This window comes from Gasterosteus aculeatus, chromosome 15 (genome assembly GCF_964276395.1).
Source record: "Gasterosteus aculeatus chromosome 15, fGasAcu3.hap1.1, whole genome shotgun sequence".
NCBI classification, from domain to species: domain Eukaryota; kingdom Metazoa; phylum Chordata; class Actinopteri; order Perciformes; family Gasterosteidae; genus Gasterosteus; species Gasterosteus aculeatus.
The window spans coordinates 19,778,000-19,803,481 of NC_135703.1; the positions used below are offsets into that span (position 1 = coordinate 19,778,000).

At 48.5% G+C, this 25,482-nt stretch overlaps 24 non-coding genes across 24 annotated transcripts; all 24 read left to right on the forward strand.

The window, feature by feature from the left end:
- The first annotated feature begins 1,193 nt into the window (after positions 1–1,193).
- Positions 1,194–1,393, forward strand: LOC144388461 (U2 spliceosomal RNA). Its single transcript, XR_013452850.1, has one exon. It is a non-coding gene; the product is annotated as a U2 spliceosomal RNA (small nuclear RNA).
- Positions 1,394–1,669: 276 nt separating this feature from the next.
- Positions 1,670–1,833, forward strand: LOC144388540 (U1 spliceosomal RNA). Its single transcript, XR_013452922.1, has one exon. It is a non-coding gene; the product is annotated as a U1 spliceosomal RNA (small nuclear RNA).
- Positions 1,834–2,310: 477 nt separating this feature from the next.
- LOC144388481 (U5 spliceosomal RNA) lies at positions 2,311–2,425 on the forward strand. Its single transcript, XR_013452864.1, has one exon. It is a non-coding gene; the product is annotated as a U5 spliceosomal RNA (small nuclear RNA).
- Positions 2,426–2,936: 511 nt separating this feature from the next.
- LOC144388482 (U5 spliceosomal RNA) lies at positions 2,937–3,051 on the forward strand. Its single transcript, XR_013452865.1, has one exon. It is a non-coding gene; the product is annotated as a U5 spliceosomal RNA (small nuclear RNA).
- Positions 3,052–3,571: 520 nt separating this feature from the next.
- On the forward strand, positions 3,572–3,762 carry LOC144388548 (U2 spliceosomal RNA). Its single transcript, XR_013452930.1, has one exon. It is a non-coding gene; the product is annotated as a U2 spliceosomal RNA (small nuclear RNA).
- Positions 3,763–4,038: 276 nt separating this feature from the next.
- On the forward strand, positions 4,039–4,202 carry LOC144388541 (U1 spliceosomal RNA). The gene has a single exon (XR_013452923.1). It is a non-coding gene; the product is annotated as a U1 spliceosomal RNA (small nuclear RNA).
- Positions 4,203–4,679: 477 nt separating this feature from the next.
- LOC144388483 (U5 spliceosomal RNA) lies at positions 4,680–4,794 on the forward strand. The gene has a single exon (XR_013452866.1). It is a non-coding gene; the product is annotated as a U5 spliceosomal RNA (small nuclear RNA).
- A 5,469-nt stretch (positions 4,795–10,263) lies between these two features.
- LOC144388455 (U2 spliceosomal RNA) lies at positions 10,264–10,459 on the forward strand. Its single transcript, XR_013452847.1, has one exon. It is a non-coding gene; the product is annotated as a U2 spliceosomal RNA (small nuclear RNA).
- Positions 10,460–10,735: 276 nt separating this feature from the next.
- On the forward strand, positions 10,736–10,899 carry LOC144388503 (U1 spliceosomal RNA). The gene has a single exon (XR_013452886.1). It is a non-coding gene; the product is annotated as a U1 spliceosomal RNA (small nuclear RNA).
- A 491-nt stretch (positions 10,900–11,390) lies between these two features.
- Positions 11,391–11,505, forward strand: LOC144388484 (U5 spliceosomal RNA). The gene has a single exon (XR_013452867.1). It is a non-coding gene; the product is annotated as a U5 spliceosomal RNA (small nuclear RNA).
- Positions 11,506–12,235: 730 nt separating this feature from the next.
- LOC120829958 (U2 spliceosomal RNA) lies at positions 12,236–12,426 on the forward strand. The gene has a single exon (XR_005713739.2). It is a non-coding gene; the product is annotated as a U2 spliceosomal RNA (small nuclear RNA).
- Positions 12,427–12,702: 276 nt separating this feature from the next.
- Positions 12,703–12,866, forward strand: LOC144388511 (U1 spliceosomal RNA). The gene has a single exon (XR_013452894.1). It is a non-coding gene; the product is annotated as a U1 spliceosomal RNA (small nuclear RNA).
- A 477-nt stretch (positions 12,867–13,343) lies between these two features.
- LOC120830011 (U5 spliceosomal RNA) lies at positions 13,344–13,458 on the forward strand. Its single transcript, XR_005713784.2, has one exon. It is a non-coding gene; the product is annotated as a U5 spliceosomal RNA (small nuclear RNA).
- A 5,629-nt stretch (positions 13,459–19,087) lies between these two features.
- Positions 19,088–19,284, forward strand: LOC144388457 (U2 spliceosomal RNA). Its single transcript, XR_013452848.1, has one exon. It is a non-coding gene; the product is annotated as a U2 spliceosomal RNA (small nuclear RNA).
- Positions 19,285–19,560: 276 nt separating this feature from the next.
- Positions 19,561–19,724, forward strand: LOC144388542 (U1 spliceosomal RNA). Its single transcript, XR_013452924.1, has one exon. It is a non-coding gene; the product is annotated as a U1 spliceosomal RNA (small nuclear RNA).
- Positions 19,725–20,201: 477 nt separating this feature from the next.
- On the forward strand, positions 20,202–20,316 carry LOC144388485 (U5 spliceosomal RNA). Its single transcript, XR_013452868.1, has one exon. It is a non-coding gene; the product is annotated as a U5 spliceosomal RNA (small nuclear RNA).
- Positions 20,317–20,836: 520 nt separating this feature from the next.
- Positions 20,837–21,027, forward strand: LOC144388560 (U2 spliceosomal RNA). Its single transcript, XR_013452942.1, has one exon. It is a non-coding gene; the product is annotated as a U2 spliceosomal RNA (small nuclear RNA).
- Positions 21,028–21,303: 276 nt separating this feature from the next.
- LOC144388521 (U1 spliceosomal RNA) lies at positions 21,304–21,467 on the forward strand. Its single transcript, XR_013452904.1, has one exon. It is a non-coding gene; the product is annotated as a U1 spliceosomal RNA (small nuclear RNA).
- A 477-nt stretch (positions 21,468–21,944) lies between these two features.
- On the forward strand, positions 21,945–22,059 carry LOC144388486 (U5 spliceosomal RNA). Its single transcript, XR_013452869.1, has one exon. It is a non-coding gene; the product is annotated as a U5 spliceosomal RNA (small nuclear RNA).
- A 520-nt stretch (positions 22,060–22,579) lies between these two features.
- LOC144388549 (U2 spliceosomal RNA) lies at positions 22,580–22,770 on the forward strand. The gene has a single exon (XR_013452931.1). It is a non-coding gene; the product is annotated as a U2 spliceosomal RNA (small nuclear RNA).
- Positions 22,771–23,046: 276 nt separating this feature from the next.
- On the forward strand, positions 23,047–23,210 carry LOC144388525 (U1 spliceosomal RNA). The gene has a single exon (XR_013452907.1). It is a non-coding gene; the product is annotated as a U1 spliceosomal RNA (small nuclear RNA).
- A 477-nt stretch (positions 23,211–23,687) lies between these two features.
- LOC144388487 (U5 spliceosomal RNA) lies at positions 23,688–23,802 on the forward strand. Its single transcript, XR_013452870.1, has one exon. It is a non-coding gene; the product is annotated as a U5 spliceosomal RNA (small nuclear RNA).
- A 730-nt stretch (positions 23,803–24,532) lies between these two features.
- On the forward strand, positions 24,533–24,723 carry LOC144388557 (U2 spliceosomal RNA). The gene has a single exon (XR_013452939.1). It is a non-coding gene; the product is annotated as a U2 spliceosomal RNA (small nuclear RNA).
- Positions 24,724–24,999: 276 nt separating this feature from the next.
- Positions 25,000–25,163, forward strand: LOC144388526 (U1 spliceosomal RNA). The gene has a single exon (XR_013452908.1). It is a non-coding gene; the product is annotated as a U1 spliceosomal RNA (small nuclear RNA).
- Positions 25,164–25,482: the final 319 nt, after the last annotated feature.

Below are 25,482 nucleotides of genomic sequence, written 5' to 3' on the forward strand. Positions count from 1 at the left end.
TTGAAGACAGCGAGAGTGGGCCGCTGAACTGGAGGAGGCGCCTGGCAGCACTAAGGTCACGAATAGGACTGTGGAAGGCCCGACGTTTGTCTTTAACTGGGAGGGTTTTGGTGGTGAAAGCGGACATTTTGCCGTCAATGATTTACCTGGCGTACGTTTTCCCCCTGCCACCGGAGGATAGGAGAAGATTAGTGCGGGATGTTTTCTCCTTTGTGTGGGGGGGATACGAGTATGTGAGGAGGGGCTGGATGAGACAAGGGGTACCAGAGGGGGGAAGGGGAGTGCCTGATGTGCCACTTAAGTTAGATGTTCTTTTTTTTTCCTTTTGCTGCAACGGGGTGAAGTTCCCTAGTGGGCACTGGTACCATGTGCTGCTCATGTTTTGGCTATCCTTTCCTTTGAGGAAGTGGGTTAAATGGGAGAACTGGCGGCCAAAAGGGGAGGTTATGCCACCACACTACAGGCAGATGATGGTCTGGGCTAAAAGGCACAAGGAATGCGGGGAAGGTGACCTAGGCCTGGATCATCGGGAACTATACAAGGCAATAGTTGCAAAACAGGGACCTGTGAGAGTTTGCGGGGTGGGCAGGGAGGAGTGGCTGTTTGCGCAGCACAAGGAACTGCCAAACAGACTAAAGGACATCAACTGGCTATGTCTACATAAGAGGATGCCTGTGAGGGACACTTTATATAGGCATGGCCTGTCAAGGCTGCGCTCCTGCCCACGATTAGGTTGTGGCAGAGACGAGGACTTATCTCATGTATTTTGGGGATGTGGGTTTGCAAGAACAATGTGGGGAGAGCTGGGTTTTTTTTTTCCTAAACTGGGGGGACTGTCTTATGAGATGCTGATGCTGGGGGTGGGTCTGAGGGGACGGGGATGGGAGGGTTTTTTGTTGTGGTTGATTCTGTCAATAGGGAAGGCAGCACTGTGGGATGACAGAATGGCATTAATAAGAAGTAATGAGGTGAACAGGGTTGAAGGAGTGGTGGCGAAGGTGAGGGGGGAGGTGCGGCGGATGAAAAGGAGGGAGGAGGAGAGGCATGGGTACCATGCAGCCAAGGAGCGATGGAAGGGAGTGTTAGCTTAGGTAAGAGGGTGGGGAAGGGGGTTGCTATGGTATTGGGTGCATTGGTACAGTCTGTATGTTGTTGTTTGTTTTTTTTGTTGATGAAAATGACAATGTAATGTAATATTGTGTGTTGGTGTGGAATGTGTAATAAAAAAAAAAAAAAAAAATCTGTTCTTATCAGTTTAATATCTGATATGTCCTCTATACGAGGACTACATATTAAGCCGATTTTTAGCTCTGGGAGATGAAAAAGGGGCTTGCTCCGTTCACTCCAAGCATCGACCCGGTATTGCAGCACCTCCGGGAACGGTGCACCCTTCAAATTGTGGAAAATAAAAGAAATGGTTACCTGAATCAGTGGTTTGGTGTTGGAAATGATTTCTGCTTTGAGTAAAACAAGTCTCACCTCCACATAGTTTTGAAGACTGAGGCTTTTGGCAAGTGACTTATGCTTACTCATCAATGGTGCCTTTGTTTTGCAAGTCTGAAATCACTGATTTTAAATTCACTGATCTGTGACGACGGCGCCATCTGCGAACCGTCACCACAAATGCTGTGACTGGGAATACCGTCCCTGCCTCTGTCACCACCAACTCATACTTACCTGGCAGGGGAGATACCATGATCAAGAAGGTGGTTCACCCAGGGCGAGGCTCAGTCATTGCACTGCGACTGTGCTGACCACTGCCAATTCCCCAAATGTGGGAATCTCGACTGCATAATTTGTGGTAGTGGGGGACTGCGTTCGCGCTCTCCCCTGATATTGAAGTCAAAGAAAAACCAGATGTCCCGTTTAATCCTCACTGGAGTCTCCAGTGGAGCAAGTCTCAAATCAGCACTGTCTGAATCCAAAGTGAAATCAACCAGATTTCAGCAGGATTTTACAGGGATTAATCATCACTGCACTGGAGTCTCCAGTGGAGGGAGTCTATAATCAGCAAATCACTGTCTGAATCCAAAGTGAAATCAACTAGATTTCAGGATGAATCATCACTGCACTGGAGTCTCCAGTGGAGCAAGTCTCAAATCAGCAAATCACTGTCTGAATCCAAAGTGAAATCAGCCACATTTCAGCAGGACTTTACACTTTTGCTTGTAAACAAATCAATGATTTTTTGATGGCTGGTGCTGGGGAATGGGTTTGGCATTGGACAACCGCAGCTCAACCAATCCCAACCACAAGAGGGATCACTGTTGCGACTGGGATATAAGGCTGCCTGCCACCTGATTCTGCAACTGACTTTGGTTTCTCTTCAATACGCATAAGTCTTTCGCCTTTTACTAAAGACTTCCGTGGAGAGGAACAACAATGAGTTGACCATATTTTTGGCAGGCTCTGCCAATTGGCGGAGCCTCATGTACTTGTGTGAAAAGAAAATTAGTTGGACAGAGGCTCCTGACAATGGAGCACAAAGTTGTGTTTACTTATCACTGGAGTCCCTAGTCTCAAATCACTGTCTGAATCCAAAGTGAAATCAACCAGATTTCAGCAGGATTTTACAGGGATTAATCATCACTGCACTGGAGTCTCCAGTGGAGCACGTCTCAAATCAGCAAATCACTGTCTGAATTCATTGTGAAATCAACAAGATTTTCAGCAGGACTTTGCAGTGATTAATCGTCACTGGAGTCTCTAGTGGAGCCTTGCAGCAAGTCTCAAATCACTGTCTGAAACAACAGTGAAATCAACCAGATTTCAGCAGGAGTTTACTCTTTTGCTTGTAAACAAATCAATGATTTTTTGATGGCTGGTGCTGGGGAATGGGTTTGGCATTGGACAACCGCAGCTCAACCAATCCCAACCACAAGAGGGATCACTGTTGCGACTGGGATATAAGGCTGCCTGCCACCTGATTCTGCAACTGACTTTGGTTTCTCTTCAATACGCATAAGTCTTTCGCCTTTTACTAAAGACTTCCGTGGAGAGGAACAACAATGAGTTGACCATATTTTTGGCAGGCTCTGCCAATTGGCGGAGCCTCATGTACTTGTGTGAAAAGAAAATTAGTTGGACAGAGGCTCCTGACAATGGAGCACAAAGTTGTGTTTACTTATCACTGGAGTCCCTAGTCTCAAATCACTGTCTGAATCCAAAGTGAAATCAACCAGATTTCAGCAGGATTTTACAGGGATTAATCATCACTGCACTGGAGTCTCCAGTGGAGCACGTCTCAAATCAGCAAATCACTGTCTGAATTCATTGTGAAATCAACAAGATTTTCAGCAGGACTTTGCAGTGATTAATCGTCACTGGAGTCTCTAGTGGAGCCTTGCAGCAAGTCTCAAATCACTGTCTGAAACAACAGTGAAATCAACCAGATTTCAGCAGGAGTTTACTCTTTTGCTTGTAAACAAATCAATGATTTTCGCGGACGGGGGCAGCGTGGGGAGTGGGTTGCTAAGTAGCAAGCGACTGCTACGCCCAGTTGAAAGGACCGCACCCCGACAATTGAGCAATGTGCTGGTACGTTGGGTCTGCAAACAAACAGTTAGGTGTTATCGCTTCTCGGCCTTTTGGCTAAGATCAAGTGTAGTATCTGTTCTTATCAGTTTAATATCTGATATGTCCTCTATACGAGGACTACATATTAATCCGATTTTTAGCTCTGGGAGATGAAAAAGGGGCTTGCTCCGTTCACTCCAAGCATCGACCCGGTATTGCAGCACCTCCGGGAACGGTGCACCCTTCAAATTGTGGAAAATAAAAGAAATGGTTACCTGAATCAGTGGTTTGGTGTTGGAAATGATTTCTGCTTTGAGTAAAACAAGTCTCACCTCCACATAGTTTTGAAGACTGAGGCTTTTGGCAAGTGACTTATGCTTACTCATCAATGGTGCCTTTGTTTTGCAAGTCTGAAATCACTGATTTTAAATTCACTGATCTGTGAAGACGGCGCCATCTGCGAACCGTCACCACAAATGCTGTGACTGGGAATACCGTCCCTGCCTCTGTCACCACCAACTCATACTTACCTGGCAGGGGAGATACCATGATCAAGAAGGTGGTTCACCCAGGGCGAGGCTCAGTCATTGCACTGCGACTGTGCTGACCACTGCCAATTCCCCAAATGTGGGAATCTCGACTGCATAATTTGTGGTAGTGGGGGACTGCGTTCGCGCTCTCCCCTGATATTGAAGTCAAAGAAAAACCAGATGTCCCGTTTAATCCTCACTGGAGTCTCCAGTGGAGCAAGTCTCAAATCAGCACTGTCTGAATCCAAAGTGAAATCAACCAGATTTCAGCAGGATTTTACAGGGATTAATCATCACTGCACTGGAGTCTCCAGTGGAGGGAGTCTATAATCAGCAAATCACTGTCTGAATCCAAAGTGAAATCAACCAGATTTCAGGATGAATCATCACTGCACTGGAGTCTCCAGTGGAGCAAGTCTCAAATCAGCAAATCACTGTCTGAATCCAAAGTGAAATCAGCCACATTTCAGCAGGACTTTACACTTTTGCTTGTAAACAAATCAATGATTTTTTGATGGCTGGTGCTGGGGAATGGGTTTGGCATTGGACAACCGCAGCTCAACCAATCCCAACCACAAGAGGGATCACTGTTGCGACTGGGATATAAGGCTGCCTGCCACCTGATTCTGCAACTGACTTTGGTTTCTCTTCAATACGCATAAGTCTTTCGCCTTTTACTAAAGACTTCCGTGGAGAGGAACAACAATGAGTTGACCATATTTTTGGCAGGCTCTGCCAATTGGCGGAGCCTCATGTACTTGTGTGAAAAGAAAATTAGTTGGACAGAGGCTCCTGACAATGGAGCACAAAGTTGTGTTTACTTATCACTGGAGTCCCTAGTCTCAAATCACTGTCTGAATCCAAAGTGAAATCAACCAGATTTCAGCAGGATTTTACAGGGATTAATCATCACTGCACTGGAGTCTCCAGTGGAGCACGTCTCAAATCAGCAAATCACTGTCTGAATTCATTGTGAAATCAACAAGATTTTCAGCAGGACTTTGCAGTGATTAATCGTCACTGGAGTCTCTAGTGGAGCCTTGCAGCAAGTCTCAAATCACTGTCTGAAACAACAGTGAAATCAACCAGATTTCAGCAGGAGTTTACTCTTTTGCTTGTAAACAAATCAATGATTTTCGCGGACGGGGGCAGCGTGGGGAGTGGGTTGCTAAGTAGCAAGCGACTGCTACGCCCAGTTGAAAGGACCGCACCCCGACAATTGAGCAATGTGCTGGTACGTTGGGTCTGCAAACAAACAGTTAGGTGTTATCGCTTCTCGGCCTTTTGGCTAAGATCAAGTGTAGTGGTTGGTGCTAAAGCTGTGCGGTGTATGGAGCTTGGTGGATAAAGTTGCGGGAGTCCCGTCCTCACACAGGCTATCATGTCTGCAGGACTTAGGAACTCGGTGCGATTCACTTGGAAGGTTAAAGAAGATGAGAAACATGGGAAGAGGGAATGGTTCGTGCGTACGGTCGTGGTGGGATCACTGAAGATTGACCCCGCCCACGTATACTGCCTGCAGTGGAATGCAGCAGGAGGTGGTTTTGACCTGACTCTACACAGCCAAGCAGTGTATGAGAGGGTGATGGAGACAGCGAGGGAAAAGGCGGAAGAAGAGCCCTTTTCAAAGTTTCGGGTGGAGGCTCTTTGCAAGAGGAACTTGAAGATTGTGACGGTCCACATGTACAACCCATATGTGGGGGACGAGACGGTCATATCCTGGTTGTCGAGGTATGGGAAGGTGGAGTCGGCGGTGAGATACCTGAGGGACAGTTTCGGCATCTGGTCAGGGCGGAGACAATTCAAAGTTCTCCTCGAGGACAACCCCGGCGGAGGCGGTGGGCTGCGGCATCCTCCAGCCTACTTCAGCATTGGTGAGGACAGGGGTTTCCTCTTTTACTCCGGCCAGCCCAGTTTCTGCAGGCAATGCCGCAGCTTTGGGCACATGGCGACGGACTGCACCGAAGGGCGATGCTGGAACTGTGGTGGAAGGGGACACAGCGTGGCCACGTGCGGGGCCCCAAAGACGTGCCATGGATGCGGAGGAGAGGGGCACATTGTCCGCGACTGCACAACCACAACCCGTAGCTACGCAGAGGTAGCAGTGCAGGGGGAGGTCTCTGTCCTCACCCCGTTGGAGGAGGCACTACAGTCGCTCTCTGGAGAGGAGGGAAGGGCTGCTGCACGGGACGAGTCTGCGACTGACCACATCGGCGCAAACGAAACGGAGGAGCGGATGGACACACAAGTGGTTGTGAGCCTGGGAGACTCTCTGCCACTGGTGGGGTCCTGGGCAGACTGTGTGATCAGCTCGGAGGAGGAGGACACCAGGAAAGAGACAATCCAGGGGGTCAGGAAGAGGAGCAGTTCATCCAGGGGTGAGCAGGCTGAGTCTTCGGCAGAAGCAACCGAGGCTGGACCACAGGTGCACAGGTCGAGAAGGAGGAAGAAGAAGCTGGCAGACGGCCGTGCGATGGGGGAGAGCCGGGAACCCCCAGGATCCGAGTCGGAGGGTAGGAGCCAACAGGCTTCTGTGGAGATTTCATCGGGTGGTGCAGGAATGGAGAAAACCGGGGGGACTCCGCGGAGGGAGCCGCCCCAGGACGTTTCTCAAAGCCCGGTACTGCAGGAATATGTTGCCAACAATGATCAACTGGAAGATGGTTGCTTGCCAACAGAGGGTAAAGGGGGGGGGGGGGGCACATTTGTGAAGTATTGAATGGCCTTGTTTTCAGTGGTGACCATAAATGTCAGGGGTATGAGAAATATTGTGAAAAGGGCGAGTGTTTTCCAATACCTGTTACAGACGCCCCTACATGTTTGCTTTCTGCAGGAAGTGCATCTAAAGGATGGTGGGGATGTCAGGGAGTTTTCGGAGGGCTGGCTCAAGGGTGAGTCGAGATGGGGTGTAGGGGGGGTACACTCCTCAGGGGTGGGAATCCTGTTTGGAAATAAAGATTTCCAGGTCCGGGACAGCTTCTCAGTAGTGCAGGGGAGGGTACTGGTGGTGGATGCATTATGGAGGGGGGTTTTCTTTAGATTTATCAATGTGTATGCACCAGCGGAGCCGAAAGGACGTAAGGCCCTTTTTATTGCACTTAAGGAGGTGTGTGTCACGAATAAGGTGGTGGTTCTAGGGGGGGATTTCAACGTCTCTTTGGAGGGGACAGGGGATTTCAGTCGGCCGTATTTGGAAGAGGTGGTGCAGGCTTTCATGCTGAAGGATGGGTACAGGGCAGTCGAGCCGGCAAGGGAGGGCATCACTTGGTCGAATACACGGGGTTCCCGTACTCGGATTGATTTTGTTTTTGTGCCTGCTGTGGCTGCTGTACGGAGGGCCGTTGTGGGACCAGTGTGGTTCTCAGACCACAACCAACTTGAGGTGGCCTTTTCGGTGGCGGCCCCAATTTTTGGAAGGGGTTACTGGAAGTTGAATTGTGGGGTTTTGGAGGAGGAGGCTTTCCGTAGAGCCTTCACTTTACACTATGAGGGGTGGGTCTCACTGAAGCCTTTTTTTGACAATATTGTGGAGTGGTGGGAATATGTGAAGGTAAACGCCAGGGAGTTGACTGTGGGATATTGTTCACAACGAGCGAGGGAGGAGAAGGGGGGGTTTAGGAGGCTCCAAAGGGAGCTGCAGGCTATGATGGAGGCGGAGAACAAGGGGGAAAGAAGGGATAAGCAGAGGGAGAGGGAGGTGAGGGGGAATTTGGGCCTATACTTTAAGGGAAAAGCTGATGGGTTACTGAGGAGATGTGGGAGGGAATCCATCAATGTAGCAGAGACCTGTTCGCCCATGTTTTTTAAACAGGTGAGGGCTGCCCGGGCAAGAGCGTGCATTCCGGGGCTACGGGGGAAGGATGGTGACCTTGTCTCAGATCCGGAGGGGATGGTTGGGGTTGCCTCCAATTTTTTTGGGGACGCCATGGGGCCACAAGAGGTGGAAGAACCGGAGGAAGGAGGTTTTTTGAAGGGGCTTGAGGCTAGGGTGCCAAGGGAAGTGGTGGAGGCCCTAGAACGCCCGGTGGGTCTCGCAGAGTTGGAGGGAGCTATGAAAGGTTTGGGAGGGGGAAAGGTGCCGGGGATTGATGGGTTACCAAAAGAATTTTATGCGGCGTTCTGGGGGATCCTGGGGAAGGATTTTTTAGAAGTGGTGGGTGCAGTGCTGGAAGGGGGGCTGTTGGGGAGGACAATGAGGGAGGGGGTGTTGATCTTGCTACATAAAAAAGGGGAAAAAGAAGACTTGGGTAATTTCAGGCCGATAACTCTTCTCTGTGCTGATTATAAGATCATCGCTAGAGTGTTGGCCGGACGACTCCGATCTGCTCTACCTCATGTGGTAAATGAGGATCAGACGTGTGGGGTGGAGGGGAGACGCATCCAATGGAATTTAGGGCTGGTGAGGGATTGCATTCACTGGGTGGAGGAACGTGGGGTCCCTCTGATGCTGGTGGGGTTGGACATGGAAAAGGCGTTTGATAGGGTGAACCAAGGTTTTTTGGCAGCTGTGTTAGAGAGGATGGGTTTTGGACCAATTTTTCGGAGGTGGTTAGGGATCATGTACACGGGGGTTGGGAGTAGGGTGGTTGTGAATGGGCATATGGGGGTTTTGGTGTCACAGCAGACGGGAGTGAGGCAAGGATGTCCACTCTCGCCACTGCTTTTTGTTATATATATTGAACCGCTAGCTGCAGCTATTCGGGCGGACGCGGGCGTGAAGGGATTGCGCCTTCCAGGGGGTGGAGAGAGGGATTTGAGGATATCCCAGTACGCGGATGACATGACGCTCTTTTTAACAACGAAGGGCTCCTTGCTCCGTGCTTTGGACGTCTTGGGGTCCTTTTCAAAAGTATCCGGGGCAAGGGTCAATGTCGGAAAATCCAAGGTTAAATATTTTGGACCTTGGAAGGGGAGGGGAGGGGGGCTGTTTGGATTGTCGGAGTGCGAGGGTCCAATGAGAATACTGGGGGTGGATTTTGAAGACAGCGAGAGTGGGCCGCTGAACTGGAGGAGGCGCCTGGCAGCACTAAGGTCACGAATAGGACTGTGGAAGGCCCGACGTTTGTCTTTAACTGGGAGGGTTTTGGTGGTGAAAGCGGACATTTTGCCGTCAATGATTTACCTGGCGTACGTTTTCCCCCTGCCACCGGAGTATAGGAGAAGATTAGTGCGGGATGTTTTCTCCTTTGTGTGGGGGGGATACGAGTATGTGAGGAGGGGCTGGATGAGACAAGGGGTACCAGAGGGGGGAAGGGGAGTGCCTGATGTGCCACTTAAGTTAGATGTTCTTTTCTTTTCCTTTTGCTGCAACGGGGTGAAGTTCCCTAGTAGGCACTGGTACCATGTGCTGCTCATGTTTTGGCTATCCTTTCCTTTGAGGAAGTGGGTTAAATGGGAGAACGGGCGGCCAAAAGGGGAGGTTATGCCACCACACTACAGGCAGATGATGGGCTGGGCTAAAAGGCACAAGGAATGCGGGGAAGGTGACCTAGGCCTGGATCATCGGGAACTATACAAGGCAATAGTTGCAAAACAGGGACCTGTGAGAGTTTGCGGGGTGGGCAGGGAGGAGTGGCTGTTTGCGCAGCACAAGGAACTGCCAAACAGACTAAAGGACATCAACTGGCTATGTCTACATAAGAGGATGCCTGTGAGGGACACTTTATATAGGCATGGCCTGTCAAGGCTGCGCTCCTGCCCACGATTAGGTTGTGGCAGAGACGAGGACTTATCTCATGTATTTTGGGGATGTGGGTTTGCAAGAACAATGTGGGGAGAGCTGGGTTTTTTTTTTCCTAAACTGGGGGGACTGTGTTATGAGATGCTGATGCTGGGGGTGGGTCTGAGGGGACGGGGATGGGAGGGTTTTTTGTTGTGGTTGATTCTGTCAATAGGGAAGGCAGCACTGTGGGATGACAGAATGGCATTAATAAGAAGTAATGAGGTGAACAGGGTTGAAGGAGTGGTGGCGAAGGTGAGGGGGGAGGTGCGGCGGATGAAAAGGAGGGAGGAGGAGAGGCATGGGTACCATGCAGCCAAGGAGCGATGGAAGGGAGTGTTAGCTTAGGTAAGAGGGTGGGGAAGGGGGTTGCTATGGTATTGGGTGCATTGGTACAGTCTGTATGTTGTTGTTTTTTTGTGTTGATGAAAATGACAATGTAATGTAATATTGTGTGTTGGTGTGGAATGTGTAATAAAAAAAAAAATTAAAAAAAAAATCTGTTCTTATCAGTAAAAAAAAAAAAAAAAAAAAAAAAAAATCTGTTCTTATCAGTTTAATATCTGATATGTCCTCTATACGAGGACTACATATTAAGCCGATTTTTAGCTCTGGGAGATGAAAAAGGGGCTTGCTCCGTTCACTCCAAGCATCGACCCGGTATTGCAGCACCTCCGGGAACGGTGCACCCTTTAAATTGTGGAAAATAAAAGAAATGGTTACCTGAATCAGTGGTGTGGTGTTGGAAATGATTTCTGCTTTGAGTAAAACAAGTCTCACCTCCACATAGTTTTGAAGACTGAGGCTTTTGGCAAGTGACTTATGCTTACTCATCAATGGTGCCTTTGTTTTGCAAGTCTGAAATCACTGATTTTAAATTCACTGATCTGTGAAGACGGCGCCATCTGCGAACCGTCACCACAAATGCTGTGACTGGGAATACCGTCCCTGCCTCTGTCACCACCAACTCATACTTACCTGGCAGGGGAGATACCATGATCAAGAAGGTGGTTCACCCAGGGCGAGGCTCAGTCATTGCACTGCGACTGTGCTGACCACTGCGAATTCCCCAAATGTGGGAATCTCGACTGCATAATTTGTGGTAGTGGGGGACTGCGTTCGCGCTCTCCCCTGATATTGAAGTCAAAGAAAAACCAGATGTCCCGTTTAATCCTCACTGGAGTCTCCAGTGGAGCAAGTCTCAAATCAGCACTGTCTGAATCCAAAGTGAAATCAACCAGATTTCAGCAGGATTTTACAGGGATTAATCATCACTGCACTGGAGTCTCCAGTGGAGGGAGTCTATAATCAGCAAATCACTGTCTGAATCCAAAGTGAAATCAACCAGATTTCAGCAGGATTTTACAGGGATTAATCATCACTGCACTGGAGTCTCCAGTGGAGGGAGTCTATAATCAGCAAATCACTGTCTGAATCCAAAGTGAAATCAGCCACATTTCAGCAGGACTTTACACTTTTGCTTGTAAACAAATCAATGATTTTTTGATGGCTGGTGCTGGGGAATGGGTTTGGCATTGGACAACCGCAGCTCAACCAATCCCAACCACAAGAGGGATCACTGTTGCGACTGGGATATAAGGCTGCCTGCCACCTGATTCTGCAACTGACTTTGGTTTCTCTTCAATACGCATAAGTCTTTCGCCTTTTACTAAAGACTTCCGTGGAGAGGAACAACAATGAGTTGACCATATTTTTGGCAGGCTCTGCCAATTGGCGGAGCCTCATGTACTTGTGTGAAAAGAAAATTAGTTGGACAGAGGCTCCTGACAATGGAGCACAAAGTTGTGTTTACTTATCACTGGAGTCCCTAGTCTCAAATCACTGTCTGAATCCAAAGTGAAATCAACCAGATTTCAGCAGGATTTTACAGGGATTAATCATCACTGCACTGGAGTCTCCAGTGGAGCACGTCTCAAATCAGCAAATCACTGTCTGAATTCATTGTGAAATCAACAAGATTTTCAGCAGGACTTTGCAGTGATTAATCGTCACTGGAGTCTCTAGTGGAGCCTTGCAGCAAGTCTCAAATCACTGTCTGAAACAACAGTGAAATCAACCAGATTTCAGCAGGATTTTACAGGGATTAATCATCACTGCACTGGAGTCTCCAGTGGAGCACGTCTCAAATCAGCAAATCACTGTCTGAATTCATTGTGAAATCAACAAGATTTTCAGCAGGACTTTGCAGTGATTAATCATCACTGGAGTCTCTAGTGGAGCCTTGCAGCAAGTCTCAAATCACTGTCTGAAACAACAGTGAAATCAACCAGATTTCAGCAGGAGTTTACTCTTTTGCTTGTAAACAAATCAATGATTTTCGCGGAAGGGGGCAGCGTGGGGAGTGGGTTGCTAAGTAGCAAGCGACTGCTACGCCCAGTTGAAAGGACCGCACCCCGACAATTGAGCAATGTGCTGGTACGTTGGGTCTGCAAACAAACAGTTAGGTGTTATCGCTTCTCGGCCTTTTGGCTAAGATCAAGTGTAGTATCTGTTCTTATCAGTTTAATATCTGATATGTCCTCTATACGAGGACTACATATTAAGCCGATTTTTAGCTCTGGGAGATGAAAAAGGGGCTTCCTCCGTTCACTCCAAGCATCGACCCGGTATTGCAGCACCTCCGGGAACGGTGCACCCTTCAAATTGTGGAAAATAAAAGAAATGGTTACCTGAATCAGTGGTTTGGTGTTGGAAATGATTTCTGCTTTGAGTAAAACAAGTCTCACCTCCACATAGTTTTGAAGACTGAGGCTTTTGGCAAGTGACTTATGCTTACTCATCAATGGTGCCTTTGTTTTGCAAGTCTGAAATCACTGATTTTAAATTCACTGATCTGTGACGACGGCGCCATCTGCGAACCGTCACCACAAATGCTGTGACTGGGAATACCGTCCCTGCCTCTGTCACCACCAACTCATACTTACCTGGCAGGGGAGATACCATGATCAAGAAGGTGGTTCACCCAGGGCGAGGCTCAGTCATTGCACTGCGACTGTGCTGACCACTGCGAATTCCCCAAATGTGGGAATCTCGACTGCATAATTTGTGGTAGTGGGGGACTGCGTTCGCGCTCTCCCCTGATATTGAAGTCAAAGAAAAACCAGATGTCCCGTTTAATCCTCACTGGAGTCTCCAGTGGAGCAAGTCTCAAATCAGCACTGTCTGAATCCAAAGTGAAATCAACCAGATTTCAGCAGGATTTTACAGGGATTAATCATCACTGCACTGGAGTCTCCAGTGGAGGGAGTCTATAATCAGCAAATCACTGTCTGAATCCAAAGTGAAATCAACCAGATTTCAGGATGAATCATCACTGCACTGGAGTCTCCAGTGGAGCAAGTCTCAAATCAGCAAATCACTGTCTGAATCCAAAGTGAAATCAGCCACATTTCAGCAGGACTTTACACTTTTGCTTGTAAACAAATCAATGATTTTTTGATGGCTGGTGCTGGGGAATGGGTTTGGCATTGGACAACCGCAGCTCAACCAATCCCAACCACAAGAGGGATCACTGTTGCGACTGGGATATAAGGCTGCCTGCCACCTGATTCTGCAACTGACTTTGGTTTCTCTTCAATACGCATAAGTCTTTCGCCTTTTACTAAAGACTTCCGTGGAGAGGAACAACAATGAGTTGACCATATTTTTGGCAGGCTCTGCCAATTGGCGGAGCCTCATGTACTTGTGTGAAAAGAAAATTAGTTGGACAGAGGCTCCTGACAATGGAGCACAAAGTTGTGTTTACTTATCACTGGAGTCCCTAGTCTCAAATCACTGTCTGAATCCAAAGTGAAATCAACCAGATTTCAGCAGGATTTTACAGGGATTAATCATCACTGCACTGGAGTCTCCAGTGGAGCACGTCTCAAATCAGCAAATCACTGTCTGAATTCATTGTGAAATCAACAAGATTTTCAGCAGGACTTTGCAGTGATTAATCGTCACTGGAGTCTCTAGTGGAGCCTTGCAGCAAGTCTCAAATCACTGTCTGAAACAACAGTGAAATCAACCAGATTTCAGCAGGATTTTACAGGGATTAATCATCACTGCACTGGAGTCTCCAGTGGAGCACGTCTCAAATCAGCAAATCACTGTCTGAATTCATTGTGAAATCAACAAGATTTTCAGCAGGACTTTGCAGTGATTAATCATCACTGGAGTCTCTAGTGGAGCCTTGCAGCAAGTCTCAAATCACTGTCTGAAACAACAGTGAAATCAACCAGATTTCAGCAGGAGTTTACTCTTTTGCTTGTAAACAAATCAATGATTTTCGCGGAAGGGGGCAGCGTGGGGAGTGGGTTGCTAAGTAGCAAGCGACTGCTACGCCCAGTTGAAAGAACCGCACCCCGACAATTGAGCAATGTGCTGGTACGTTGGGTCTGCAAACAAACAGTTAGGTGTTATCGCTTCTCGGCCTTTTGGCTAAGATCAAGTGTAGTGGTTGGTGCTAAAGCTGTGCGGTGTATGGAGCTTGGTGGATAAAGTTGCTGGAGTCCCGTCCTCACACGGGCTATCATGTCTGCAGGACTTAGGAACTCGGTGCGATTCACTTGGAAGGTTAAAGAAGATGAGAAACATGGGAAGAGGGAATGGTTCGTGCGTACGGTCGTGGTGGGAGCACTGAAGATTGACCCCGCCCACGTATACTGCCTGCAGTGGAATGCAGCAGGAGGTGGTTTTGACCTGACTCTACACAGCCAAGCAGTGTATGAGAGGGTGATGGAGACAGCGAGGGAAAAGGCAGAAGAAGAGCCCTTTTCAAAGTTTCGGGTGGAGGCTCTTTGCAAGAGGAACTTGAAGATTGTGACGGTCCACATGTACAACCCATACGTGGGGGACGAGATGGTCATATCCTGGTTGTCGAGGTATGGGAAGGTGGAGTCGGCGGTGAGATACCTGAGGGACAGTTTCGGCATCTGGTCAGGGCGGAGACAATTCAAAGTTCTCCTCGAGGACAACCCCGGCGGAGGCGGTGGGCTGCGGCATCCTCCAGCCTACTTCAGCATTGGTGAGGACAGGGGTTTCCTCTTTTACTCCGGCCAGCCCAGTTTCTGCAGGCAATGCCGCAGCTTTGGGCACATGGCGACGGACTGCACCGAAGGGCGATGCCGGAACTGTGGTGGAAGGGGACACAGCGTGGCCACGTGCGGGGCCCCAAAGACGTGCCATGGATGCGGAGGAGAGGGGCACATTGTCCGCGACTGCACAACCACAACCCGTAGCTACGCAGAGGTAGCAGTGCAGGGGGAGGTCTCTGTCCTCACCCCGTTGGAGGAGGCACTACAGTCGCTCTCTGGAGAGGAGGGAAGGGCTGCTGCACGGGACGAGTCTGCGACTGACCACATCGGCGCAAACGAAACGGAGGAGCGGATGGACACACAAGTGGTTGTGAGCCTGGGAGACTCTCTGCCACTGGTGGGGTCCTGGGCAGACTGTGTGATCAGCTCGGAGGAGGAGGACACCAGGAAAGAGACAATCCAGGGGGTCAGGAAGAGGAGCAGTTCATCCAGGGGTGAGCAGGCTGAGTCTTCGGCAGAAGCAACCGAGGCTGGACCACAGGTGCACAGGTCGAGAAGGAGGAAGAAGAAGCTGGCAGACGGCCGTGCGATGGGGGAGATCCGGGAACCCCCAGGATCCGAGTCGGAGGGTAGGAGCCAACAGGCTTCTGTGGAGATTTCATCGGGTGGTGCAGGAATGGAGAAAACCGGGGGGACTCCGCGGAGGGAGCCGCCCCAGGACGTTTCTCAAAGCCCGGTACTGCAGGAATATGTTGCCAACAATGATCAACTGGAAGATGGTTGCTTGCCAACAGAGGGTAAAGGGGGGGGGGGGGGGCACATTTGTGAAGTATTGAATGGCCTTGTTTTCAGTGGTGACCATAAATGTCAGGGGTATGAGAAATATTGTGAAAAGGGCGAGTGTTTTCCAATACCTGTTACAGATGCCCCTACATGTTTGCTTTCTGCAGGAAGTGCATCTAAAGGATGGTGGGGATGTCAGGGAGTTTTCGGAGGGCTGGCTCAAGGGTGAGTCGAGATGGGGAGTAGGGGGGGTACACTCCTCAGGGGTGGGAATCCTGTTTGGAAATAAAGATTTCCAGGTCCGGGACAGCTTCTCAGTAGTGCAGGGGAGGGTACTGGTGGTGGATGCATTATGGAGGGGGGTTTTCTTTAGAATTATTAATGTGTATGCACCAGCGGAGCCGAAAGGACGTAAGGCCCTTTTTATTGCACTTATGGAGGTGTGTGTCACAAATAAGGTGGTGGTTCTAGGGGGGGATTTCAACGTCTCTTTGGAGGGGACAGGGGATTTCAGTCGGCCGTATTTGGAAGAGGTGGTGCAAGCATTCATGCTGAAGGATGGGTACAGGGCAGTCGAGCCGACAAGGGAGGGCACCACTTGGTCGAATACACGGGGTTCCCGTAGTCGGATTGATTTTGTTTTTGTGCCTGCTGTGGCTGCTGTACGGAGGGCCGTTGTGGGACCAGTGTGGTTCTCAGACCACAACCAACTTGAGGTGGCCTTTTCGGTGGCGGCCCCAATTTTTGGAAGGAGTTACTGGAAGTTGAATTGTGGGGTTTTGGAGGAGGAGGCTTTCCGTAGAGCCTTCACTTTACACTATGAGGGGTGGGTCTCACTGAAGCCTTTTTTTGACAATATTGTGGAGTGGTGGGAATATGTGAAGGTAAACGCCAGGGAGTTGACGGTGGGATATTGTTCACAACGAGCGAGGGAGGAGAAGGGGGGGTTTAGGAGACTCCAAAGGGAGCTGCAGGCTATGATGGAGGCGGAGAACAAGGGGGAAAGAAGGGATAAGCAGAGGGAGAGGGAGGTGAGGGAGAATTTGGGCCTATACTTTAAGGGGAAAGCTGATGGGTTACTGAGGAGATGTGGGAGGGAATCCATCAATGTAGCAGAGACCTGTACGCCTATGTTTTTTAAACAGGTGAGGGCTGCCCGGGCAAGAGCGTGCATTCCGGGGCTACGGGGGAAGGATGGTAACCTTGTCTCAGATCCAGAAGGGATGGTTGGGGTTGCCTCCAATTTTTTTGGGAACGCCATGGGGCCACAAGAGGTGGAAGAACCAGAGGAAGGAGGTTTTTTGAAGGGGCTTGAGGCTAGGGTGCCAAGGGAAGTGGTGGAGGCCCTAGAACGCCCGGTGGGTCTCGCAGAGTTGGAGGGAGCGATGAAAGGTTTGGGAGGGGGAAAGGTGCCGGGGATTGATGGGTTACCAAAAGAATTTTATGCGGCGTTCTGGGGGATCCTGGGGAAGGATTTTTTAGAAGTGGTGGGTGCAGTGCTGGAAGGGGGGCTGTTGGGGAGGACAATGAGGGAGGGTGTGTTGACCTTGCTACATAAGAAAGGGGAAAAAGAAGACTTGGGTAATTTCAGGCCGATAACTCTCCTCTGTGCTGATTATAAGATCATCGCTAGAGTGTTGGCCGGACGACTCCGATCTGCTCTACCTCATGTGGTAAATGAGGATCAGACGTGTGGGGTGGAGGGGAGACGCATCCAATGGAATTTGGGGCTGGTGAGGGATTGCATTCACTGGGTGGAGGAACGTGGGGTCCCTCTGATGCTGGTGGGGTTGGACATGGAAAAGGCGTTTGATAGGGTGAACCAAGGTTTTTTGGCAGCTGTGTTAGAGAGGATGGGTTTTGGACCAATTTTTCGGAGGTGGTTAGGGATCATGTACACGGGGGTTGGGAGTAGGGTGGTTGTGAATGGGCATATGGGGGTTTTGGTGTCACAGCAGACGGGAGTGAGGCAAGGATGTCCACTCTCGCCACTGCTTTTTGTTATATATATTGAACCGCTAGCTGCAGCTATTCGGGCGGACGCGGGCGTGAAGGGATTGCGCCTTCCAGGGGGTGGAGAGAGGGATTTGAGGATATCCCAGTACGCGGATGACATGACGCTCTTTTTAACAACGAAGGGCTCCTTGCTCCGTGCTTTGGACGTCTTGGGGTCCTTTTCAAAAGTATCCGGGGCAAGGGTCAATGTCGGAAAATCCAAGGTTAAATATTTTGGACCTTGGAAGGGGAGGGGAGGAGGGCTGTTTGGATTGTCGGAGTGCGAGGGTCCAATGAGAATACTGGGGGTGGATTTTGAAGACAGCGAGAGTGGGCCGCTGAACTGGAGGAGGCGCCTGGCAGCACTAAGGTCACGAATAGGACTGTGGAAGGCCCGACGTTTGTCTTTAACTGGGAGGGTTTTGGTGGTGAAAGCGGACATTTTGCCGTCAATGATTTACCTGGCGTACGTTTTCCCCCTGCCACCGGAGTATAGGAGAAGATTAGTGCGGGATGTTTTCTCCTTTGTGTGGGGGGGATACGAGTATGTGAGGAGGGGCTGGATGAGACAAGGGGTACCAGAGGGGGGAAGGGGAGTGCCTGATGTGCCACTTAAGTTAGATGTTCTTTTCTTTTCCTTTTGCTGCAACGGGGTGAAGTTTCCTAGTGGGCACTGGTACCATGTGCTGCTCATGTTTTGGCTATCCTTTCCTTTGAGGAAGTGGGTTAAATGGGAGAACGGGCGGCCAAAAGGGGAGGTTATGCCACCACACTACAGGCAGATGATGGGCTGGGCTAAAAGGCACAAGGAATGCGGGGAAGGTGACCTAGGCCTGGATCATCGGGAACTATACAAGGCAATAGTTGCAAAACAGGGACCTGTGAGAGTTTGCGGGGTGGGCAGGGAGGAGTGGCTGTTTGCGCAGCACAAGGAACTGCCAAACAGACTAAAGGACATCAACTGGCTATGTCTGCATAAGAGGATGCCTGTGAGGGACACTTTATATAGGCATGGCCTGTCAAGGCTGCGCTCCTGCCCACGATTAGGTTGTGGCAGAGACGAGGACTTATCTCATGTATTTTGGGGATGTGGGTTTGCAAGAACAATGTGGGGAGAGCTGGGTTTTTTTTTTCCTAAACTGGGGGGACTGTCTTATGAGATGCTGATGCTGGGGGTGGGTCTGAGGGGACGGGGATGGGAGGGTTTTTTGTTGTGGTTGATTCTGTCAATAGGGAAGGCAGCACTGTGGGATGACAGAATGGCATTAATACGAAGTAATGAGGTGAACAGGGTTGAAGGAGTGGTGGCGAAGGTGAGGGGGGAGGTGCGGCGGATGAAAAGGAGGGAGGAGGAGAGGCATGGGTACCATGCAGCCAAGGAGCGATGGAAGGGAGTGTTAGCTTAGGTAAGAGGGTGGGGAAGGGGGTTGCTATGGTATTGGGTGCATTGGTACAGTCTGTATGTTGTTGTTTTTTGGTGTTGATGAAAATGACAATGTAATGTAATATTGTGTGTTGGTGTGGAATGTGTAATAAAAAAAAAAAAAAATCTGTTCTTATCAGTTTAATATCTGATATGTCCTCTATACGAGGACTACATATTAAGCAGATTTTTAGCTCTGGGAGATGAAAAAGGGGCTTGCTCCGTTCACTCCAAGCATCGACCCGGTATTGCAGCACCTCCGGGAACGGTGCACCCTTCAAATTGTGGAAAATAAAAGAAATGGTTACCTGAATCAGTGGTTTGGTGTTGGAAATGATTTCTGCTTTGAGTAAAACAAGTCTCACCTCCACATAGTTTTGAAGACTGAGGCTTTTGGCAAGTGACTTATGCTTACTCATCCGTGGTGCCTTTGTTTTGCAAGTCTGAAATCACTGATTTTAAATTCACTGATCTGTGAAGACGGCGCCATCTGCGAACCGTCACCACAAATGCTGTGACTGGGAATACCGTCCCTGCCTCTGTCACCACCAACTCATACTTACCTGGCAGGGGAGATACCATGATCAAGAAGGTGGTTCACCCAGGGCGAGGCTCAGTCATTGCACTGCGACTGTGCTGACCACTGCCAATTCCCCAAATGTGGGAATCTCGACTGCATAATTTGTGGTAGTGGGGGACTGCGTTCGCGCTCTCCCCTGATATTGAAGTCAAAGAAAAACCAGATGTCCCGTTTAATCCTCACTGGAGTCTCCAGTGGAGCAAGTCTCAAATCAGCACTGTCTGAATCCAAAGTGAAATCAACCAGATTTCAGCAGGATTTTACAGGGATTAATCATCACTGCACTGGAGTCTCCAGTGGAGGGAGTCTATAATCAGCAAATCACTGTCTGAATCCAAAGTGAAATCAACCAGATTTCAGGATGAATCATCACTGCACTGGAGTCTCCAGTGGAGCAAGTCTCAAATCAGCAAATCACTGTCTGAATCCAAAGTGAAATCAGCCACATTTCAGCAGGACTTTACACTTTTGCTTGTAAACAAATCAATGATTTTTTGATGGCTGGTGCTGGGGAATGGGTTTGGCATTGGACAACCGCAGCTCAACCAATCCCAACCACAAGAGGGATCACTGTTGCGACTGGGATATAAGGCTGCCTGCCACCTGATTCTGCAACTGACTTTGGTTTCTCTTCAATACGCATAAGTCTTTCGCCTTTTACTAAAGACTTCCGTGGAGAGGAACAACAATGAGTTGACCATATTTTTGGCAGGCTCTGCCAATTGGCGGAGCCTCATGTACTTGTGTGAAAAGAAAATTAGTTGGACAGAGGCTCCTGACAATGGAGCACAAAGTTGTGTTTACTTATCACTGGAGTCCCTAGTCTCAAATCACTGTCTGAATCCAAAGTGAAATCAACCAGATTTCAGCAGGATTTTACAGGGATTAATCATCACTGCACTGGAGTCTCCAGTGGAGCACGTCTCAAATCAGCAAATCACTGTCTGAATTCATTGTGAAATCAACAAGATTTTCAGCAGGACTTTGCAGTGATTAATCGTCACTGGAGTCTCTAGTGGAGCCTTGCAGCAAGTCTCAAATCACTGTCTGAAACAACAGTGAAATCAACCAGATTTCAGCAGGAGTTTACTCTTTTGCTTGTAAACAAATCAATGATTTTCGCGGACGGGGGCAGCGTGGGGAGTGGGTTGCTAAGTAGCAAGCGACTGCTACGCCCAGTTGAAAGGACCGCACCCCGACAATTGAGCAATGTGCTGGTACGTTGGGTCTGCAAACAAACAGTTAGGTGTTATCGCTTCTCGGCCTTTTGGCTAAGATCAAGTGTAGTATCTGTTCTTATCAGTTTAATATCTGATATGTCCTCTATACGAGGACTACATATTAAGCAGATTTTTAGCTCTGGGAGATGAAAAAGGGGCTTGCTCCGTTCACTCCAAGCATCGACCCGGTATTGCAGCACCTCCGGGAACGGGGCACCCTTCAAATTGTGGAAAATAAAAGAAATGGTTACCTGAATCAGTGGTTTGGTGTTGGAAATGATTTCTGCTTTGAGTAAAACAAGTCTCACCTCCACATAGTTTTGAAGACTGAGGCTTTTGGCAAGTGACTTATGCTTACTCATCAATGGTGCCTTTGTTTTGCAAGTCTGAAATCACTGATTTTAAATTCACTGATCTGTGACGACGGCGCCATCTGCGAACCGTCACCACAAATGCTGTGACTGGGAATACCGTCCCTGCCTCTGTCACCACCAACTCATACTTACCTGGCAGGGGAGATACCATGATCAAGAAGGTGGTTCACCCAGGGCGAGGCTCAGTCATTGCACTGCGACTGTGCTGACCACTGCGAATTCCCCAAATGTGGGAATCTCGACTGCATAATTTGTGGTAGTGGGGGACTGCGTTCGCGCTCTCCCCTGATATTGAAGTCAAAGAAAAACCAGATGTCCCGTTTAATCCTCACTGGAGTCTCCAGTGGAGCAAGTCTCAAATCAGCACTGTCTGAATCCAAAGTGAAATCAACCAGATTTCAGCAGGATTTTACAGGGATTAATCATCACTGCACTGGAGTCTCCAGTGGAAGGAGTCTATAATCAGCAAATCACTGTCTGAATCCAAAGTGAAATCAACCAGATTTCAGGATGAATCATCACTGCACTGGAGTCTCCAGTGGAGCAAGTCTCAAATCAGCAAATCACTGTCTGAATCCAAAGTGAAATCAGCCACATTTCAGCAGGACTTTACACTTTTGCTTGTAAACAAATCAATGATTTTTTGATGGCTGGTGCTGGGGAATGGGTTTGGCATTGGACAACCGCAGCTCAACCAATCCCAACCACAAGAGGGATCACTGTTGCGACTGGGATATAAGGCTGCCTGCCACCTGATTCTGCAACTGACTTTGGTTTCTCTTCAATACGCATAAGTCTTTCGCCTTTTACTAAAGACTTCCGTGGAGAGGAACAACAATGAGTTGACCATATTTTTGGCAGGCTCTGCCAATTGGCGGAGCCTCATGTACTTGTGTGAAAAGACAATTAGTTGGACAGAGGCTCCTGACAATGGAGCACAAAGTTGTGTTTACTTATCACTGGAGTCCCTAGTCTCAAATCACTGTCTGAATCCAAAGTGAAATCAACCAGATTTCAGCAGGATTTTACAGGGATTAATCATCACTGCACTGGAGTCTCCAGTGGAGCACGTCTCAAATCAGCAAATCACTGTCTGAATTCATTGTGAAATCAACAAGATTTTCAGCAGGACTTTGCAGTGATTAATCGTCACTGGAGTCTCTAGTGGAGCCTTGCAGCAAGTCTCAAATCACTGTCTGAAACAACAGTGAAATCAACCAGATTTCAGCAGGAGTTTACTCTTTTGCTTGTAAACAAATCAATGATTTTCGCGGACGGGGGCAGCGTGGGGAGTGGGTTGCTAAGTAGCAAGCGACTGCTACGCCCAGTTGAAAGGACCGCACCCCGACAATTGAGCAATGTGCTGGTACGTTGGGTCTGCAAACAAACAGTTAGGTGTTATCGCTTCTCGGCCTTTTGGCTAAGATCAAGTGTAGTATCTGTTCTTATCAGTTTAATATCTGATATGTCCTCTATACGAGGACTACATATTAATCCGATTTTTAGCTCTGGGAGATGAAAAAGGGGCTTGCTCCGTTCACTCCAAGCATCGACCCGGTATTGCAGCACCTCCGGGAACGGTGCACCCTTCAAATTGTGGAAAATAAAAGAAATGGTTACCTGAATCAGTGGTTTGGTGTTGGAAATGATTTCTGCTTTGAGTAAAACAAGTCTCACCTCCACATAGTTTTGAAGACTGAGGCTTTTGGCAAGTGACTTATGCTTACTCATCAATGGTGCCTTTGTTTTGCAAGTCTGAAATCACTGATTTTAAATTCACTGATCTGTGAAGACGGCGCCATCTGCGAACCGTCACCACAAATGCTGTGACTGGGAATACCGTCCCTGCCTCTGTCACCACCAACTCATACTTACCTGGCAGGGGAGATACCATGATCAAGAAGGTGGTTCACCCAGGGCGAGGCTCAGTCATTGCACTGCGACTGTGCTGACCACTGCGAATTCCCCAAATGTGGGAATCTCGACTGCATAATTTGTGGTAGTGGGGGACTGCGTTCGCGCTCTCCCCTGATATTGAAGTCAAAGAAAAACCAGATGTCCCGTTTAATCCTCACTGGAGTCTCCAGTGGAGCAAGTCTCAAATCAGCACTGTCTGAATCCAAAGTGAAATCAACCAGATTTCAGCAGGATTTTACAGGGATTAATCATCACTGCACTGGAGTCTCCAGTGGAGGGAGTCTATAATCAGCAAATCACTGTCTGAATCCAAAGTGAAATCAACCAGATTTCAGGATGAATCATCACTGCACTGGAGTCTCCAGTGGAGCAAGTCTCAAATCAGCAAATCACTGTCTGAATCCAAAGTGAAATCAGCCACATTTCAGCAGGACTTTACACTTTTGCTTGTAAACAAATCAATGATTTTTTGATGGCTGGTGCTGGGGAATGGGTTTGGCATTGGACAACCGCAGCTCAACCAATCCCAACCACAAGAGGGATCACTGTTGCGACTGGGATATAAGGCTGCCTGCCACCTGATTCTGCAACTGACTTTGGTTTCTCTTCAATACGCATAAGTCTTTCGCCTTTTACTAAAGACTTCCGTGGAGAGGAACAACAATGAGTTGACCATATTTTTGGCAGGCTCTGCCAATTGGCGGAGCCTCATGTACTTGTGTGAAAAGAAAATTAGTTGGACAGAGGCTCCTGACAATGGAGCACAAAGTTGTGTTTACTTATCACTGGAGTCCCTAGTCTCAAATCACTGTCTGAATCCAAAGTGAAATCAACCAGATTTCAGCAGGATTTTACAGGGATTAATCATCACTGCACTGGAGTCTCCAGTGGAGCACGTCTCAAATCAGCAAATCACTGTCTGAATTCATTGTGAAATCAACAAGATTTTCAGCAGGACTTTGCAGTGATTAATCGTCACTGGAGTCTCTAGTGGAGCCTTGCAGCAAGTCTCAAATCACTGTCTGAAACAACAGTGAAATCAACCAGATTTCAGCAGGATTTTACAGGGATTAATCATCACTGCACTGGAGTCTCCAGTGGAGCACGTCTCAAATCAGCAAATCACTGTCTGAATTCATTGTGAAATCAACAAGATTTTCAGCAGGACTTTGCAGTGATTAATCATCACTGGAGTCTCTAGTGGAGCCTTGCAGCAAGTCTCAAATCACTGTCTGAAACAACAGTGAAATCAACCAGATTTCAGCAGGAGTTTACTCTTTTGCTTGTAAACAAATCAATGATTTTCGCGGAAGGGGGCAGCGTGGGGAGTGGGTTGCTAAGTAGCAAGCGACTGCTACGCCCAGTTGAAAGAACCGCACCCCGACAATTGAGCAATGTGCTGGTACGTTGGGTCTGCAAACAAACAGTTAGGTGTTATCGCTTCTCGGCCTTTTGGCTAAGATCAAGTGTAGTATCTGTTCTTATCAGTTTAATATCTGATATGTCCTCTATACGAGGACTACATATTAAGCCGATTTTTAGCTCTGGGAGATGAAAAAGGGGCTTGCTCCGTTCACTCCAAGCATCGACCCGGTATTGCAGCACCTCCGGGAACGGTGCACCCTTCAAATTGTGGAAAATAAAAGAAATGGTTACCTGAATCAGTGGTTTGGTGTTGGAAATGATTTCTGCTTTGAGTAAAACAAGTCTCACCTCCACATAGTTTTGAAGACTGAGGCTTTTGGCAAGTGACTTATGCTTACTCATCAATGGTGCCTTTGTTTTGCAAGTCTGAAATCACTGATTTTAAATTCACTGATCTGTGAAGACGGCGCCATCTGCGAACCGTCACCACAAATGCTGTGACTGGGAATACCGTCCCTGCCTCTGTCACCACCAACTCATACTTACCTGGCAGGGGAGATACCATGATCAAGAAGGTGGTTCACCCAGGGCGAGGCTCAGTCATTGCACTGCGACTGTGCTGACCACTGCGAATTCCCCAAATGTGGGAATCTCGACTGCATAATTTGTGGTAGTGGGGGACTGCGTTCGCGCTCTCCCCTGATATTGAAGTCAAAGAAAAACCAGATGTCCCGTTTAATCCTCACTGGAGTCTCCAGTGGAGCAAGTCTCAAATCAGCACTGTCTGAATCCAAAGTGAAATCAACCAGATTTCAGCAGGATTTTACAGGGATTAATCATCACTGCACTGGAGTCTCCAGTGGAGGGAGTCTATAATCAGCAAATCACTGTCTGAATCCAAAGTGAAATCAACCAGATTTCAGGATGAATCATCACTGCACTGGTGTCTCCAGTGGAGCAAGTCTCAAATCAGCAAATCACTGTCTGAATCCAAAGTGAAATCAGCCACATTTCAGCAGGA